This window comes from Chrysemys picta, chromosome 5, assembly GCF_011386835.1.
Source record: "Chrysemys picta bellii isolate R12L10 chromosome 5, ASM1138683v2, whole genome shotgun sequence".
In the NCBI taxonomy this organism is placed as follows: Eukaryota; Metazoa; Chordata; order Testudines; family Emydidae; genus Chrysemys; species Chrysemys picta.
In genome coordinates, this window is record NC_088795.1 from 46384954 (window position 1) to 46405600 (window position 20647).

The 20647-nt window shown below is 42.4% G+C and overlaps 1 protein-coding gene across 4 annotated transcripts in view; it reads left to right on the forward strand.

Moving 5' to 3' along the window:
• JADE1 (jade family PHD finger 1) overlaps positions 1–20647 on the forward strand; it is a 149539-nt gene that overhangs the window by 35646 nt on the left and 93246 nt on the right. The gene's annotated exons all lie outside the window — the stretch shown is intronic.

Sequence of the window (20647 nt, forward strand, 5' to 3'; positions counted from 1 at the left end):
AGTTCTGTGTGTTTAAACTGTACAAATATAACATGGGAATGATTGCATAGTTTAACCAAGGGAAATTAACTTTGGGACACTTCCCCCCCCCTGCATGTGTAATGGCTGCTTACCAGTAAACAAGGCACAAGCAGGTTTATACATGACCTTTCAGTGAAACTTTTATCCTTCACCTTCGGGTTAATAATGGATGTAGGTGATGTATGTCGAGATACTTGAGAGGGATAAGACTGAATCAACCATAACACTTGACCAGATCTTGGGGAGTCAGTGAAGGAGGGAACACAGGACAACAGGGAAAACAGAACTGTCATCCCAGAATCAGTAATTCCATATCTATATATTTCCCTAACTGAAATTTTTTGCTGAAGGAATCCTTTCCATGCAAAGGAGAAAAGCACCAGGGGCCAGATCTTCAGGTGGTTTAAATCACATAGCTCCATCAACTTTTTAATGTGCCTGCTATCGATGTCACTTGAGGTAGCTGATATAAGTCACCTGAGGATCTGGCCCAAAGTCTCATAATAAGTTTTTGACCTGTAAGCAACCCAATGAGTTTTTAAAACAGTGAGGATGAGAGAAAGAGAGTATTGAAAGGCTATTTATGGTCCAGATTTTTTCTCTTGTTTGGAAAAGAGCTATGGACCACTGGTGGGTGCTATCGCTAGCCATAGGAAAATAGTTCTTTTTCACAAATGATTTTGAAATTTTGTTTAATTCTGACTCTGAATAAAAGCTGAACATTTTGAAATTCTCTGAAGGAAAATTCTGATAAATTTGTTTCTGTCAATGAAACATTTTGTTTCAATTTTGACTTTTTAATTTTATAATATATAATACAAAATTTAAAAAAATCAAAACAAACAATTGAAATGTTTTGTTCTGAAAATGTCAAAATGGGATGTCTTAACATTGTTGGAGCTTTTCCCCATTTTTTTTTCTGAAATAATTTTGAAATCAATACAATTTTGCAAAACATTTAGACTATTTGATATAACTGCATTTGGTTCTATCAAAACTTTGACCATCTCTACTAAGAACTGGTCCTATTTAAAGCAGGCATTTCTGGCCAATGACAAGAAAGCAGCTCTCCCTCTTCCTGCTGTGTTGAAAACCATATTTGTAATGGTTAATAATTATTTGTGATGAAAGAATCCTTCTTAATCTCCTAGAATAAGATAAAAGTAGAGGAGGTTCTGAGACTACTAATCTGGATGACTAAGCATATACTTGTGTGCTTTATAGTAATAAATCTCTTACAGCACTGATAGGGGATATACAAAGACTATTTGTTAATTTCCCTTTTGAAGTCTGGAGTTTAATATATGTAGTATGAGTAAAGCATTGTCACAAAACAGCTGAAGGGTTTTTGTGAATTGTTTATGGGATTCTTGAGTTAAAAGGCACGAACTTTAGTCTCTCCAGGGTTTCATTTATTTAAAAAAAAAAAAAAAAATTTCAAGGAAACAAACTGTTCAACAAGCATACCTATAGAGCCACAACTCCACACAATCTTATGCCAAGATTATTTCCACTGAAAGTGTTAGACCTAAAGTCAGTATGGTGCAATCCTTCCCCGAGCTTTCCAGCTCCACATCAACCCTCATCAGAAGGCTGATTCTTAAAGGCATGATTTAGTTTAAGGCAAATTGCATAGCTCTCAGTGTATCCTCCTTGGAATGGTTTTGTTGACACTGCTGGGTTTGGAACCTATGATTCTATAGGATCTTGATGTTTTATGCCTGAAACTTGGGTCACTCAAGCACCTTAGGTAGTTATTTCCTTCTCCTGTTACCATTTCCTCACTTGTGAGCAGTAGGAGGAGTGCAAGACAGTCTCTCCATGTCCTGTCTGAGGGTGAAGGTAGTAGTCTGATCCTGTTGTCTGGATGTTTTTGCTGTAATGTATGAGATTTTTATTAAAATGTTTGACTGGAGAGAGAAAAGTTCTAAGATTCTGATTTGTACTTCTATATAGCCTCTTCCTTTTGGGCCAGTGGGAGGCGGGAGGAGAAGGCGGGTGAAGGAGTTGGGAAAGATGGGTTTCACTTCACTCCATTCCCATGTCAGGCATACAGAATGCAGCCATATCCAGCAGCTGCTTCTCGCTCCTTCTGGACAGCATGGTGGCCTGGCACTATGCTGATAGGGAAGCAGTGCACTTTGATCACCACACATATCTTGATCTCTGTTAATATTATTTTTTAATTGTTGGGAAGAGAAAAATTCAGCAAACGAATGTCCTGATCAAAGTGCACTGACTGTCTCCTCCACATAGGGGAAATTCCTCTTCACTTAAACTTATTCTTGTGACAGTCGTTTAAATTTTTGAATGTACATATTTAGAATATTTCACATTGGCAGGCTATTTGGGTTCCTTATATATGATGCCCCAGTTTTCTTGAAGAGACAAAGGGAAAATATCCTCACTAGAGAATAGTTTTTCTAACTACCTTTTCTACCTTTAAGAATGAATGATATACATTTCATGATAACAAAAACAATTTTTTTTCTTTGGTGTGGTGGTGTTACTCTCCAATATCAGCTGATTTAGTGTTGCTATGCCAAAAGGAGATTTAATGTATGAGAAGAATAGAGAGAAGATGGGGAAGTAGGCCTGGAGGACTAATGTGGGGGAAAAGGCAATATGGTATTGCTAAAGGATCTAACTGGTTTACTGATAGTTTGGGGTCACATGGGTTTGAAGTAAATATAGTTCATGTGGTTTCATACTCCTTGACTCTCCTTTATATGTTAAGTTTCTCTGAATCTAGCATGGTGAAGGTGAAGCTTCATATTTAATGGATGAGTTTAGTTAATGCACTGTGCATAGGTCCCTGCAGTATTGCAAAGATTTACTAGGTTTACTCCAGCTGGCAGACCTATCATGTGACCAGCTGTCACACGTTTCATTACAAAGTCAGAATGAAAGGCTAAAGTTGGTTTAGAAATGTTTGTACTTTTTTCAGAAAAAGCAGAAAGTTTTGCATTGAATTTTTAAGGAATGATTCAAAGGACCCAAACAAGCTTCACATGAAATGGAATTAATTTAGTTTCATTGTTTTAAACCCAAACGAGCGGAGTTTTACATGGTTTTAAGGGTTTGTTATGAGATGTTCATACAGCTCTTGTGGTGTTTTATATTCAAGTCACCCACTAGTCTAAATAATAATTCATAAGCCTTTATTAGATACATATTTAACATATAAAGAGCATCTTAACACAGGTCAATCACAGTCTAACCTAAAACCAACTGCCTTCTTCCACTGTCAGCTCCCACACCTGGGACAGTCTCTTAAAGCCACAGTACCACCTACTCTCCCTTTTCCATTTTTTTAGCACAAATATATTTGTGTGTACGTGTGTACAAAATATATATATATATACTCTCTCTCTCTTTATATATGTGTGTGTATATAAAAAAATAACATCAAAATTATCTCAGCCATCTTCTATAAGTCTTTTAACAGGTCACCTTTGATGCAATGACTGTCTAAATTCTATATTTGCTGTATTATTGAAGTTCTTATTACAGTAACGCCACAGCTCTGGTGGTGACAGTATCTTGGCTTCCGTTCTGAATTTTGTTCTAAATTTAGGATTCCTCTCCGCTGCTCTCCTGGAAATTGTTAGTTCTGCCCTGCTCTGCTCTGTCTCAATATCTGTCTCCCTCTCACATTAGTTCTACTTTCAATGCTCTCATGAATTCCTTGTGTCCACCATCATCAATCTCAAATATGTCCTGGACATGTTATTGCCAGTCTTGCAAACAGAGGCAAACTGCATTAGCTGTTGACAGTACGGAGCAGCTTGAAACAATTGTATTACAACAGGCTCAGCTTCTGAAGCAAGGAAAAGTCTTCTCTGCCTCTACCAACAACTCCAGGTCTATTATGGGCAGGTCATCCATACTTACCATCTCCTCAGGAGTAAAATAGCTGCCAAGTGGTGTCAGCATGAGGAGAGATGAGCATGTGCTGTTGTATGACATTTTAACATATTGGGAGCAACATTTAATTTTATTCTCATCAGGCCTTTCATTAGCACGCGGCTAGAGAGATATTTAACTGCATCCGCAGTGCTACCAGTCATGTTGTGTGAAATGGCTTGTCTGCTACATTCAGTATCTCTGGTTCTCCAGGCTTCAGGAAATGTGATACAAAGGGCTTGTCTACGTTTAAAACGCTGTAGTGATGCTATTGTAGTGCTTCAATGAAGACACTACCTACACTGATGGGAGGGCTTATCCTGTTGGCATAGGCACTCCACCTTCTAAGGAGGTGGTAGCTAGGTAGACAGGAGAATTCTCCATTGATCTAGCATTGTCTACACCGCGGTTAGGTTGGTTTAACTGCATTGCTCAGGAGTATGGATTTTTCACACTCCTGAGTGACATAGTTATACTGACCTAATTTCCTCATATAGACCAGGCCAGAATATACTTACTTTTATGTAGAGGAAAAAATAATCTACACTGAAGGGTGGGCCATGGGGACTGCAATAGAACTTCAGAGTCTTTCTTGCTATTTGACTGATTTTAAAACTAGACCAGGTCTCTAGTGGCCAAATATCCTTATTTATTTTGGCCAAAATGTGAGCTCCTAAACTTTGTTTAGGTTTCTAAATTTTTAGAAGTATCCAGTCCCTGCAACTACACTAAAGTCAGGACACTTATTTGGAAGGCTAAATTTAAGGGTGCTTTATTTATTTAGACTTCTTTATAGTACCTATTCCTAAGATCCTTAAATATGCATACATATATTTAAACTAAACAATTTAAAAAAATCCAAAAATCAAATCAGATCAAAAATTGTTAATCCAAAACCAATAACCCTCTTACATATATCTAACTACTAAACATGCCTCAACCCACCCCATCCTCTCGCCCCCTCCCCCCCAAAAAATCAAGCACCAATTTGGCATCCTTCATCCACAAATCTCACCAATTTGAAATGGTGTCTGTGAGAAACACTACTTATTAAGCAGGAAGTCACATTTTGTGTCAATTTGTTTCTGAATTCTCCTAAGATTTAGAGCGACACATCGCACAGCAGGGCACATTGTAGTAATGTAACCTCAAGGTGGCATAGACATAGGTAATACTGGTAGCAAGGTCTGCGTTCTCCCCCCGCCCACCCACCCAAAATAAAAAACAAAAAACAAAAAGGGTTGCTTGCCCCAGAATAAGAGGTTTGAGATTCAGTGGTAATTAGCAAGATCATCTGTATTAAGCATTCATTCTTTGTGGACAGCCAGACGATTGTGCGCTCCCATGTGGTATGGAGAGGACCTTCTTTGCGGGAGCTGTTGACTGTCAGCTGTAGAGCAAGGCATTCCTTGCTATCTCAGCCAGCTAGGAGGAACATGAGGCCAGGTCAGAGGCACAGATGAAGAAAAGTTCTTGGTCACAGTTGCAACATAAGCATCTAAGAACAATTGAGGAAATGAAATTAATTAGTGGACAAATGTTCAAACACGGCACCACAACTGGCATTAACTGGAGCTGTTGCTGGCAGTCTCAGTAAAGAGGGGTAGAGAGAATGAACTACCTTCTGATCACTATGAGTTATCTTCCCAAGAGGTGATCCTTCCAGATCAAAGTTGAGGCACACTGGCAGAGTATTTTTTTGAAGAAGGTTACTGCCCCAGCCCCTGCTGTGCTTGTTCTGGGAATAAATAGGTGACTTCAAGATTGTCAATCCAGTATCTTCCATAAACACTAAATTCACTAATTTTACCACCCCACCCCGGAAGAATCCACCCCACCCAATTCCAGTCCCCCATATTGTCAGGTGTGTAAATACCAACAAAGCTTTTCAAGTCAAGAATGGATTTTACGACTGTGACAGTTCTTGGAGTAACCAGGTCTGTGAGTCCCCTTGTTATCTACCTGCCTTCAGGGTGAGGGAGTCTTGCTTGTGCTTAACTGGGTGTCAGCTCCTATTAGCCTATTAGCTCCCAAGCACTCTCCTCTGGTCTGGCTAGCCCTTCCTTTCCCTTGCAGATTAAAAATACAGTAGGTGGGACTCTGGGACTGGCATATTTTGAAGTATTCCGTGCCCCATATCCATTGAACACTCACAGAAATACCAGATCTGCTGTCCCTAAATGTACAGTGTACACACTAGCTTGTCTGACTGAACTCAGGATCAGCGTCTTGCTTAATATCACAGTACTGACTCTGATTTTCACTGTAAATATCTGTTTATTATCAAAGATTCAACGTTCAAGTGATTGTGAGAGAGAATATTGGAAACAAATGATTACTTATAAAACAAAATCATAACAGGTTTTCTAGAGATGAAACTTAACGATCCTTCTGTCCAAAAAAGTTTCTCACCCACAAAGTCCTCTGTAGCATTTCAACCAAGATTGGCTAGAGCTCCTGCTTTTCGTGAATGTGTAAACACTGCTGTTTACTTGTAGTTGCAGGATGATGGGGTATCTTCTTTCTCTCAGAGCTTATTGTTCGTTTTTATTGTGTGCTGCTTCCATGTTGACTTCACATCTCTTTGCTAACGTCTGACTTTGTATGTAAATATGTATCAATTATGTTAGCTTACAATACTTAATTTACATCTGCCAGAGATCAGAGGGGTAGCCATGTTAGTCTGAATCTGTAAAAAGCAACAGAGGGTCCTGTGGCACCTTCGAGACTAACAGAAGTATTGGGAGCATAAGCTTTCGTGGGTAAGAACCTCACTTCTTCAGATGCAAGTGTGTGACTTGCATCTGAAGAAGTGAGGTTCTTACCCACGAAAGCTTATGCTCCCAATACTTCTGTTAGTCTTAAAGGTGCCACAGGACCCTCTGTTGCTATCTGCCAGAGAGAGAGAGCAGTTTCTTACCTCCTGATCAAATGAAAACCTGTGTTTCTCCCCCGCCTTGATACAGACTTTAAAATCACGTTTTCAGTATTTAAACATAGCTCCTTATATAGTATTTGTACATACATTTCACAATGAGATTAGTGACCATTGTGTCCCCAGTTTTTATTTAAGATCTCACATGACATTTTTTGGTGAACCAGAAAATACACACACACATACATACCAGAATCAAGATATTTTTGTAACTCAGTTGGCAGTAAGTGGTTCTCAGGTCACTGTGTCATACAGTGAGTCCCAAAAAATAAGCTGCAGTCTACCAATGGGTCATGGAAGTTCAAATGCACTGCACATATTGTACAGTATTATTTTTAAAAATATCTATACATTGTTAGGTGGTCAAATTCTGTGTTTGGAGGTACCTGAATGCTTATGAACTGAAATGGTCATCTTTATTCTGGAAATGGATAGAATATTCTTCTCTCTCTCTGTCCCTGTAAGTCTCTTTGTGGGTTTCTCATCTCTCAATTCTTCCCCTGAATCCCCCTACCTACGCTACTGTCAACAGCTGAGAAAGCACTCTGGGGCCTCACCCTTGTAGTTGACAGGTCCATGTTTCAGTGGAACTTGGCAATCATGGTCACAGAGAGAATTGTCCCTCACAGTCTCTGTTAATAGTGTTCGGCCTTTTTTTTTTTTTTTTTTTTTTTTTAAACCTGGCCTCCAGCTTTGCACTTGTAAACATTGGGCACACATATCTACAGACACAATTGATGCCATTTAAACATCTAAAAGTGCCTGCTTTTGTGGCTCAGTCAAGTACTTCAGTGTCTAAACGACATCAGCTGTGCCCACAATTCAATGCTCTCTGCAAAACTAGAGGTCAGGTTAAGCCCTGGCTAAAAATGTGGCCCTGTGTATTTTGTAGGAACCCTAAACCATGCTAAAACATTCCAACTAACTGGGATTGCTTTTTAAGAGAATTGAATAGGATGAAGAGCCAAGTGCCCTGGGTAATTTATTCCCAAGGAAGTCAACACTTTATTGCTTTTTATTTTAAGTAAAAACAAAGCTCTAGCTCAGGGGTGGCTGGGGACATCCTGTCCGGCCCCCGAACTCCTGGCCCGGGAGGCTAGCCCCCGGCCCCTCCCCTGCTGCCCCCTCCCCCGCAGCCTCAGCTCGCTCGCTCCGCAATGCTCCTGGGTGACGGGACTGCGAGCTCCTGGGGCAGCACAGCTGCAGAGCCCGGCCTCTGTGCTGCGTGGTGGCGGCGGTGGAGCTTGACCCAGTTCCAGCCGGGCGGCACTGCTGTAGCACCGCCAGCCACCGGTGCTCCAGGCAACGCGGTAAGGGGGCAGGGTGGGTTGGATAGAGGGCAGGGGAGTTTGGGGTGGTGGTTAGGGACAGGAGTGTGGATGGTGGTCAGGAGGGAAACGGGGTTGAATGGGGGCATGGGTCCTGGGGGGCAGTCAGGAAGGGGGCTGGATGGAGTGGCAGGGGGCAGTCAGGGGCAGGGGTTCTGGGGGCAGTCAGGGGACAGGGAGAAGGGGTGATTGGATGGGGCAGCAGTCCCAGGGGGGCTGTCAGGAATGAGAGCAGGGGTTGGATGAGGCAGCGGGAGTCCGGGAGCAGTCAGGGGACAGGGAACGGGATGTGTGTGTGTGTGTGTGGATGGGGCAGGGGTCCCAGAGGGGCGGTCAGGGAGCGGGGGGGAGGGGGGGGTTGGATGGGGCAGGAGTCTGGGGGGGGGCCAGATAGGAGGTGGGGGCCGGCCCTCGACCCCCTCCCCTAACCAGCCCTCCACACAATTTACGAAACCCGATGCGGCCTTCAAGCCAAAAAGTTTGCCCGCCCCGCTCTAGCAATCACATTAGAATATGCCTAAAGTGCACAATTCCATAATTAATTGCAGTCCTGCACCACAGTTAACTACAGTGATAATGTTTATGTATTACATATAAAATGGAAAATGCATGACAGACAAGTGGTCTCATTTTTTTTGTGGGCAGGAGGATAGAGAAACACCCTAAATAATATTCCATATTTTGAATGTGAAATTAAAATCATAAGTATGAGACAGAGAATATGAAAGACATGGATAGTAAAATTTGAAAATTAATGAATTGTAACTGTGGCAACCAGAATATTCTGGGTAACAGGCTATCTGGAGTGTTTTACAACCCTGAGTGCCAACCTCCGGGCAGACTGTCAAAAGCAGGGCAGACACCCCAAACTGGTGGTAAATGCTATAATTACATTTCACCAACCCAGTAACAAAAGTGAACTCCTGGATCACTGTAACAATCTTGCCATGGAGTCACAAACCGGTCCTTTGGGCACTCCACTATGTCTTGGCACCTAGGCAAGCTGACTTAGTGATAAATGGTCACTCACTTGCATCAAAAATCACAAAATATTAAGGTTGCTCCCAGGGATGAATCACTTACCCCAGAACAATTTGTATCTTAGATCTTACACCAAAGACCATGCTGGTAGCCAACCCTATAGTAAACTCATTTCTTTTTCCTAGTTAATAAATCCTTAATGAGTTATTTACAGGTTAAAGCAGACAATCTATATACATTAATAAGTTCAGTGTATGGTTCAAAAAGGTGACAAATCCTTGTCTTAAATAGTTTATTTTACCTAAAGCAATCTTCCAGCATCTCCCCCAAAAAAGTAGCTGGGATCCCCTGATGTCACCGGTCCACTGAATTCTGGAATGCCTTGAGCTACTGAAAAGGGAAATAATAATACAGTATCAGTGTGCTGTAGTGCCAGCTTAATCTGCTAACGGCAATGTCAGTTCATTGTCTTTAAAAAAAAAAAAAAAAAAGTATGTGTAGCATTACAGGAAATTGTGTGGATGCAGTAAAAGGAGACAATTTGTTAGATTTTGAAAAGTTACCTCTAATGCTGTGTCTGCAATTTTGTGCTGGAAATAATTGTGGGTGTATTTTATAGCACTTAGGCATCTAACTGCCTGGTTGCACCTGCAATAGTGATGTGCTGCCAATGTTTTAACAAAGGACTCTCTGAATAATTGTTTCCCTGGGAGACCGTGGGGAATCTTTACATCTGAGCTCCCATATAAACAAAAACCCTTTGTTCTGACTGTAGCCAAGTGAGAAGCCAAGAAAATTTGGCAAACAAACTTTTTTTTAAGTTGTCCACTGCTAGAAATGATTATATTTTATTCCTGAAACATACAAAAAGCATATTAATAATACAGCCCAGTCTCTAGCTTTTGTAATTTGAATTTGGGGGTTGCAGTGAAGACCTTGTAAGAGGGAGGGGCAGCAGAGGATCTTCTGGAAAAAAAATTCAAAATATCTGCTACTGTATTTGGAACAATCCAGTTCATTCCAAAGACAAACATTATTTTTGTAAATCCCAGGATCTGCAGAAACTGTTTGGCCATCTCTGATCATGTCACTTTCTTCCTTAGATCCCTCTTCTGGCTCCCTGCTTTCTACCAGATCAAATTAAGGTTTCTCAAGTTTTCCTTTTCATAACTCTGCCCCTCCCTACTTGACTGCTCTGGTCTCTTATTATATAACTCCCTTTTCCTATGACATCTACAAGAAATTGGCCAGCTAATAAAGGCTAGAATGAAAAAAGCATTTTCAAAATGTATCCATTCTGTTCTAGAGAGGTTCTTATACTACACTCATCACCATAGTATCTGAGCACCTTTCTGTAGTACATTAAGTGACATGACTAACATCTGTCACATGTTTATTCTCTTATCCTCCCCACCCAGGAGAAAATGTGTACAGTGTAGTGTTTTTGTTTTGGAATTTTTTTTTATATATTAAACATGTTGCTATATATATGTTAGCGAAGGCAAAATCAAAGGACGGTGCCTTAAACTTAAAGTAGAAAATGGTGAGGTTTGTGATCGTCCTTAGTTCCTGTGGGAGTTCATTCCATAGACTTGGACCAGCTCTAGAGAAAGTTCAGTCTCCCACATAGATAAGTATAGATAAGTTTGTTAGGACTTATTGCAGAAAGTTCCATTATGCATGAGGAGCAAAGATGTCAACCGCAGTCTTTATTCAGGACCCTCAGGTGTTCGTTATCCTGGGCCTGGGCCATGGAGTTCTTTGAAGAGAAGGAGAAAGACCTTGATCTTGATTCAGAATTCTATGGGAAGCCAGTGCATGGAGCAGAGGGCAGGTCTGATGTTGTGACAGGGTGGTCCTCTCCTTTAAGGTCCAGGGGGGAACCCCTGTTCACTTAGTCCCACATATTCCAGAATTAGCTGCCTTCCAGCCTAAGGGGGCAGGACTAATTGGGGTCAAATGCCAGCCTGAAACACATGGGCTTCATAAAAGGGCTGAGAAATCTTAGTTTTGGGAGGAACCACAGGAAACCAGCTGGGCTTCTATGGAAGGCCCTGAAGGAGGGTCTGGAAGGATGCTAGGGAAGGAGCCTGGAAGTCAGGGCCCTATTCCAGAGCAGGGATGGTATAAAGGTAACATAGTGGGGCTGAGACTATGAGACAGGCTCCAGGGAAGCAGGCTGGGAGTCAGGACTCTATCCCAGAGCCAGAGAGACTTAAAGGTACCCCAGAGGGAGTGGGGGAACTGAGCCCAGAGGGTGGCCCAAAGAGGGCAGAAAAACCTTTTGTTTGTGAGTTGTTACCCTGGAAGTGGTCTGAACTGAGACATGACTTAGCCCAGGGGTTCTCAAACTGGGGGTTGGGACCCCTCAGGGGGTCACGAGGTTATTGCATGGGAGGTTGCAAGCTGTCAGCTTCCACCCCAAACCCTGCTTTGCCTCCAGTATTTATAATGGCGTTAAATATATAAAAAAGTGTTTTTAATTTATAAGGGGGGTCACACTCAGAGGCTTGCTATGTGAAAGGGGTCACCAGTACAAAAGCTTGAGAACCACTGACTTACCCAGAGGGCTGAGCCCCGTGAATTCCCAGGAGATACAGAAAACCCCGGTGATGAAAAGCTGAGGCTGAGAGAACTTGAAGCACCAAGCTCAGCCTGCAGGGGGCATGCTGGGGCAGATACCATTAATCCAGGTGTGTTCATGGTAGCTAGTATTGCTGAGGAGATGTGCTGCAGTGTTCAGTACCGGCTGGAGTTTCGTAAGTGCTGAAAACTTCATGTCCAGGTATATGGCACTGTTGTAGTCCATCCAGGAAATGAGAAAGGCGGGAGTGAGTGAGGCCAAGTCATCATTTGTCTGGATGAGAAGTCTCATAGTCAAGCAGAACCAACCTAAATCATCAAGCTGTGCAATAGTTAACCTATGTAACCATGTGGTCCTATATTCACCCTGTCTTCTCTTCCCCGTCCTTTCTCATTGCCTGAAACATATTTTGCATCTTGTTTTAAATTAAATTGTAAGCTGTTCGGAGTAGAGACTGCATCTTTCTGTTATCTGTGTAGCATTAGTACAATGGGGTATTGACCCTGACTGAAGTTAATGGTGCTACTATACTATAAATGAATAATAAATTTTAAATCGTTATGCCCACCATACAAGTATGCAATTGACTAGAACATAAACATAAATATGTTTATCATTCTGTTTTGCTAATTCAGTTTAATTTCAGGGGGAAATTTTCAAAATACATCACCCCATATTCCTATTCAAAATTAAATAAAAAAAACTTTTAAAGAGGTAGATGCTAAAACTGTTGTTCATTTGGACAACTAACATACAAATATGTTTTTAATCCTCTAGCTACACACAGGGGTAATAGGATAAAAGCAAAGTAGGCTTCCCTGTGTTGCCTGCTCTATGCTGGAAACACCACCCATTAGCATGAGGAAATATCTCATTCCCCATGCCCATTCAGTCTTCAGCCAATTGGAATAGTGAGTTTCATGGACATTTGCACACTAGGAATTAGACTAAGATCACCAGCGCAGTTCACATAGGCCATCAAACAAGTGTCAGAGGGTGAGAACATTTGGTCACTACTGTGGGATCACTTTCCCATATGCTGAGGACAGTGGAGGACTATGACCTTGAGATGCTAGTACATTTCATTCCTTCTGTCTCTCAACCATACTACCAACTGCACTCCTAATGTCAGTGCTTCTTGACCACTACCCCTCTGCTTCCCTCCTCAGTCCCACATTGTGACTTGGCCCAACTTGCTGCAAGTTGAGTGGTTGGACTGATGAATAATATCTCAGATGATCTCAGTGGCCTCAGTACTTGTGTCTGGATGCTCTAAGTACCTGTAAGGCATATGCTTCTAATCAGAATGCAGTTAGCTTGGACACTGCAACATCTTGGCTTCTGTGTAAATGTTACAATTGTACCAAAATGTGATTTTTATAAAATACATCTTAAATCTTTCCAGATGTTTAAAAATGAGCTATTATCTGTAATAGAGAAAAAACGGTTACTAACCTTTTGTAACTGTTGTTCTTTGAGATGTGTTGTACTTGTCCATTCCAATTTAGGTGTGTGCATGCCCCAAGTACAGTTGCCGGAATTTTTTCCCTTAGTGATATTCGTCGGGTCGGCTCGGCTCTAGCGCCTCCTGGTGCCGCACGCTCATACTGCTGGTATAAGGGGCCTTGCTGACCCCGCACCCTCTCAGTTTCTTCTTACCAACCACTCCGAGAGAGGGGATCGCAGGCAGGTCTTAAAATGGACATGTGTAACACATCTCCAAGAACAACAGTTACAAAAGGTCAATAACCGTTTTTTCTTCAAGTGCTTGCACATGTCCATTCTAATGGAGGTGACTTGCAAACAGTTGCACAGGAGGTGGGCTTGTAGTTTCAGGACAAGCTGACTGCAACACTGTGTGGCCAAAGTAGACATCGTCCCTAGCTTGTAGGGTGGCATGTGCACTGAGGGCATGTGTACCGAGGACAAAGTTGCTGCCCTGCAGATATCTTGAATAGAAACTTGAGCTAGGAAAGCCACTGAAGAGGCCTGACACTTCCTGGAATGGGCAGTCAGGTTCGGCAGAGGGGGGACCCCTGTGAGGTTATAACACGCCCAGATATACAACATGATTCAAGACTAAATCCTCAGAGTGGATATGGAGAGCCCTTTCATTTTCTCAGCAATCGCATTGAACAGCTGCGGTGATCTGCAGAATGGCTTGGTCCTCTGAATGTAAAATGCCAGGGTCCATCTGACATGCAAGGAGGGTAGTCATCGTCGTTCTCTCCTGTCAGTGGCTTGGGATAGAATACTGATAAAAAACCCGATTGGTTGCAGTGGAATTGAGAAGCCACTTTTGGGAGGAACTTTGGATGCAGGCGTAGCTGCTCTTTACCTTTTGAAGAAATTGTATAGAGGGGTTCTGAGGTAAGTGCCCGAATCTCTAAAACTCTTCTCACTGACGTAATGGCCACCAAAAAGGCCACCTTCCCAGAGAGGTGCAATAGTGAGCATGTTTCTAGTGGCTCAAAGGGTGGACTCGTCAGTTTCAACAGGACAAGGTTTAGGTCCCAGGGGCGAGTTGGTTCCTTTATCTGAGGGAATACCCTCTCCAAGCCTTGGAGAAAATGAATTATCATTTCATGTGAGAAAAGTGACTTATTGTTAACCTTGAGACGAAAAGTTGAAATGGCCGACAGATGGACCTTGATTGAAGAAAGGGCCGGGCCTGTCTGTTTCAAGAGTAGAAGATATTTCAAAACAAGATGCAATGAGGACTGCGTATGTGGAACTCTGCATTCAGAAGACCAGATGGAGAATTGTTTCCACTTCGCCAGGTTTGTTGCCCTAGTAGAGGGTTTTCTACTGCCCAGTAGGACTCTACAGACCTGCTCTGAGCAAGCTTGCTCTGCAGGGTTCAGCCATGAAGGTTCCAGGCCATCATGTGAAGAGAGCTGAGCAGATGGCCGTGGTCCTATGTGATCAGGTCCATGTGCAGTGGGAGCCCAACTGGGGGCTCCACCAAAAGGTTTACGAGGGTGGTGAACCATTGCTGTCTGGGACACACTGGGGCTGTAAGGATGATCCAGGCATGGTCCTGCTTGATCTTCGACAGAACTTTGTGAATTAATGGGCTGGGGGGAAAGGCATAGAAGAGGTAAGTCATCCATGCTAACAGGAAGGATGAGCAGTGCTGAGGGTCTCTACTGGCGGGAGGCCCGCTCTGTACTGAAGCCGAGATGCTCAGTGCCGAGTCCGATCACGGCTCCTATGCTGGTCTCAGGGCTGCCTCCATCAGGAGGACCTTCAGCCTTGCTGTGGGCTTGAATTCCTGTAAATCTGACAACGATCCTTCCTGTGAGATTCCCCTACTTGAGACAACTTGAATGTGAGTCGCACAATGGTATTGACTTGCCACAGGAAGAGCAGAGCTTAAAATCCCAGTGACCAAAGCATACCCCTGTCAATAACGATAGAGATGTCTAAAATACACTCACTACAATATTTACCAAAACTACTTCCAAACGATGAACCATATATACAAAAATAAAGAAGGAAACCACCGGAAAAGATTGCCTGAGCAATGAGGGACGTTCCACCAACTGTCAGAAGCAGTAAGAAGGAACTGAAAAGGTGCAGACTCGGCAGGGACCTTTATACCGGCGCTCTGAGCACGCGGCACCAGGGCATGTTAGAACCGACCTGACGGATATCACTAAGGGAAAAAATTCCAGCAATTGTGCGGGGCATGCACACACCTACATTGGAATGGACATGTGCAAGCACTTGAACAGGAACAAAATAGTGCATTGAATTACAGAACTTCACTTCTGCTGGTGGGGGTGTTTTTAATTGCTGTTGACTCTGGCACAAAGATGATGCGTCATGAAGGAAGAGCTCTTTATTTGCTTAGAGTTGCCAGTGCCTAACATACTGATCTGGGTGAGGTAGGTTTGTAGGTTTTCACCCAACTCCTTGGCTGCCTTTCAAGGAATTTAGCAGTGGGCTTTGAAAACAGTTGTGTATAAAGCATGTCTAAAAATAATCTACTTTCCAGTGTTGGAATAGAGTAAATGAAATGAGTGGCAATTGCTGTATGGTACATGACAGATTACAAGCAAGTCATCCCACACTAGTTTATATGCAGGTCTATTCACATAGGCTTCATCTGCTTTGGTTAAAAATTGCAACACATTTACCAGAGTACACGGTTGTTTTGTTTGTTTGTACTCTGGAGAGCTTGTATGTGTTTATGAAAGACCATTGTACATGTTCTATTTCCTGACAATCAAAGAAAGCTTTCCCCAATGAAACAAACAGCTGAGTTAAAGACTGTCACTGACACACGAGAGTCGCTGATGTGACAGTACCGTGGCTGCTAATGACAGGTTTACTGCTGTTCTTGCTGCCCTGAAGGATTTTTTTGCTGAAGGTGGGAATATACTGCAGGCAGTGAGAACTAGAGTGCTGCTGGTTCAGATTGCTGGCTTTGCTTGTAATATTGGTTGGCATGGTTTGCAAGATCTTCTGTATAACCTGAAGTTTGTCACTGTCAGCTTAGCTGCAGACAGCTCCCTTATCTCCTACTGCTGTTCTGCGTTGTGTGTGAAGACTATAGATTTGCATCACTTGGAGTGTTTTTGTTTGGGCAGAACTTCACAGTGCTGGCAGCAAGGAATTCTATATCCATGCTTAATAATTTGAAATAGTAGGATAAATGTTCACAGCACAATGTTATTTTCTAGCAAGAAAGTAACTTTGGCCTAAGATATTTTGGAACCCCCGGACAGGGGATGACCTTGCTTTCATGCTATTCTTAAACCTTGACTCTAGTGTTCATCTGCATTAGAATCTGAAATGTGGTTTTAGAGGAGGTGACTCACATAAATAAATCCTTATCATTAAGCAGTGCCTTTTTGGGGCTCCAATTTTTTTTTTGAAAAGTAAATCATTGTAGGATTGCCAATGGGCTGCTTCTTCAAACTCCTTGAGCAGGAGCTTTAGATGAATTGTAGAAAGGAGGAAGCCTTTTGGTGCTGAAAGAAGTTTGTCAGTGCATCAAATTTTCATATGAATCTCGTGTTGCATGATCTTGTCATAACATAGAGCTACACGGTGCTGGCTTAGGACTTCATATAAACCTGCTCTCTGCCTTTCCTAGGATTTTCTTAATCCTGTCCTTTATATTATGTCGGGGGGGGGGAAGGGGGAAGGAAATTAATTCACATAAATATAATGTATTTGCACCCTTCCACTCCCCCTCTTCCCCCCCCCCCCAAAAAAAAGAACTTGGATAACTCAGATCTTTTCAGGTTGATGCCAGGTCTTTGAACAGAATTGTCATATGAATAAACAGTGCATTAAAGGATAATTGAAAATACTTTTTTGTGGGGGAGTTAGAGGGGATGTGGTCTGATCTCTCAATTAGGGGTAATCCAAGATCTGAAATCGGTTGATGTAGCTATAGACAAATATGAAGCACCCTTTTTCACTACCCTCAAACAAACCCTTCCAAACCCTTTACACAGAATACATTATTGGTGACAGCTAGTGGTGTTCTGTTATTTTCTTTGTTGGGCCTTGTCTTGTAGGAGGCGACTTCTGGGTACTCGTCTGGCTCTGTCAATCTGTTTTTTCACTTCAGCAGGTGGGTATTGTAGTTTTAAGAATGCTTGATAGAGATCTTGTAGGTGCTTGCCTTTATTTGAGGGATTGGAGCAAATGCGGTCATATCTTAGAGCTTGGCTGTAGACAATGGATCGTGTGGTGTGACCTGGATGGAAGCTGGAGGCATGTAGGTAAGTGTAGCGGTCAGTAGGTTTCCGGTATAGGGTGGTATTTATGTGACCATTGCTTATTAGCACAGTAGTGTCCAGGAAATGGACCGCTTGTGTGGATTGATCTAGGCTGAGGTTGATGGTGGGATGGAAATTATTGAAATCTTGGTGGAATTCCTCAAGGGCTTCTTTTCCATGGGTCCAGATGATGAAGATGTCATCAATGTAGCGCAAGTAGAGTAGGGGCGTTAGGGGACGAGAGCTAAGGAAGCATTGTTCTAAGTCAGCCATAAAAATGTTGGCATACTGTGGGGCCATGCGGGTACCCATAGCAGTGCTGCTGACTTGAAGGTATATATTGTCCCCAAATGTGAAATAGTTGTGGGTGAGGACAAAGTCACAAAGTTCAGCCACCAGGTTAGCTGTAACATTATCGGGGATACTGTTCCTGATAGCTTTTAGTCCATCTTTGTGCGGAATATTGGTGTAGAGGGCTTCTACGTCCATAGTGGCCAGGATGGTGTTTTCTGGAAGATCACCGATGGATTGTAGTTTCCTACAAAGGAAAAAGGACACTAAACTATCTAAACTGCTACATGCCACAAGGAGCCACAACAGTAATTCCCTTAACCCACCCAGCAATATTGTTAATCTTTCCAGCTATACTCTTAGCCCAGCAGAAGAGTCTGTCCTATCTCGGGGCCTCTCCTTTTGTCCCTCCAGACCCATGAACATGATACAGTTCTGCGGTGACCTAGAATCCTACTTTCGACGTCTCCGACTCAAAGAATATTTCCAACATACCTCTGAACAGCATACTAACCCACAGAATCCCCACTACCAGCACTACAAAAAAAAGGATTCTGCGTGGACTGATTCTGCGTGGACAGACTGGATTTCTACATAGATTGCTTCCGTCAACGTGCAAAGGCTGAAATTGTGGAAAAGCAACATCACTTGCCCCATAACCTCAGCCATGCTGAACACAACACCATCTTCATAAATGATATAATTTCTGGGCTATGAAAGTAAAGTGAGTTAGAAATGTTTTTTTCTTGTTTTGTACCTTTTTTTTTTTAATTCAAATTTCTATTCTCCCCTCCCCATTTGAAGTTCTAATACTTTGCAGCAGATGGATGGAAAATCAAGGGACAGCTGTAGGGATGAGGAGTTATATAAGTAGACTATGAAATACATAGGTTAAAGATCTGGAACTTAACCTACACTCAGTAAAGAACACCCAAGGTATGAAGGCACCCAGCCAGATTTATTGTTGATGAAGCACGGGAATAGCACCTAGCAGACTCTATGAGGATACTAAGACATATATGTCCGTGACAATGGAGGCAGCTCAGCCAGTGGCGGGACTTTCCACTGCCCCCTAGGCTGGCCAAAGATACTCCCTCTGAGATAAATCTTTATACCCTGATATAAACAAGTCTATGTACTGTCATCGTGACCTTATCTTTTTAGGAGGGGTCAGTGTGTTTCTGTTATCCTTTGGGAATGTTTTTGTACCATCCTTGATATCGGGATGTTCTAGTATCACTTGATATCAGGATGTGTTTGCATGAGTACTCTGTCTGATGGGTTTGGTCACGGAGACCCCCTTGGGACCCTGATATGCTGAGATTACCTCTGAGCCCATTTTCCCTGCCAGCTTGCGACTCCAGAACCCTGCCTTGTTCAGCCAGACAAGCTAGCCTGCTGCAACACAGACCCAGGGGTCTGGTCCATGCCCCCAAAGCTGCAGACTCAACTGAAAATGGCTCAGCAGGCTACCCATCTCCAGCACCCAGACACCCAGCTCCCAATGGGATCCAAACCCCAAATAAATCCGTTTTACTCTGTATAAAGCGTATACAGAGTAAACTCATAAATTATCTGCCCTCTATAACACTGATAGAGAGAGATGCACAGCTGTTTGCTCCCCCAGGTATTAATCACTTACTCTGGGTTCATTAATAAACAAAAGTGATTTTATTAAGTGTAAAAAGTAGGATTTAAGTGGTTTCAAGTAATAACAGACAGAACAAAGTAAGTCACAAAGCAAAATAAAACAAAACACGCAAGTCTAAGCCTAATACATTAAGAAACTGATTACAGGTAATATCTCACCCTCAGAGGTGTTCCAATAAGCTTCTTTTATAGACTAGACTCCTTCCTAGTCTGGGCCCAGTCCTTTCTCCTGGTACAGTCCTTATTAACTTCAGCAGATATCTCAGGTGGTAAGCAGGGGCTTTCTCATGACTGTCCCCTTTGTCCTGCTCCACTCCCTTTTATAGCTTTGGCACAAGGTGGGAATCTTTTGTCTCTCTGGGTCCCCACTCCTCCTTCTAAATGGAAAAGCACCAGTTTAAGATGGATTCCAGCATCATGTGACATGGTCACATGTCCTGTGAGACCCCAGCCTCCATTCTTCTGGGGCTGGCCCACAGGTAGGTTTGCAAGTAAAAAGTCATTTACAGTTCATTGATTCTGAAGCACCCTTAATGGCTTCCACTTAATATGTTTACATCAGTAATACAAGTTTATATCTTATCCTCCTAACTTCAGACATAGAAATAATACATGCAAACAAATAGGATGAACACACTCAGTAGATTAGAAGCTTTGTATTGATACCTTACAAGAGACCTTTTGCATAAAGCATATTCCAGTTACATCTTATTCACATTTATAAGCATATTTTCATAAAGCATATGGAATGAAACATCACACTCTGTACTTAGCACTTCTTAGGAATGTGTATTTCTGCAATATTAGCCCTGTTCTTGCCAGATTCTGTGAGCAGGTCCTACCTCATACTAGGCCTCTGATACAAGGGTTTATGTCTCAGGCTCTCTTCCTACTACATATAGTGACACTCCCCAACCAGCACAACCTACTCTGTCATTCATATATATTTTGTACCCTGGTATTATGGAATTCCATTGATTACCATTCCACCAAGGTGCTGTGATGCCTCTATACAGCACTTACAAAATTTGTCACTTTTTAGCTGTTTGCCATCATGTGATGTGATGAGTTCCTGCTTGGAAATGATTTTGCAGCTATCAGCACACAGGATTGAATCAGAATTCATGAGGGAGTCAAGAAGATGCTGTGTTATCTTTTACCTGGCTTAGAGTATTCCGACTTTATGCAAACACACAGAACTCCACAGTCATCC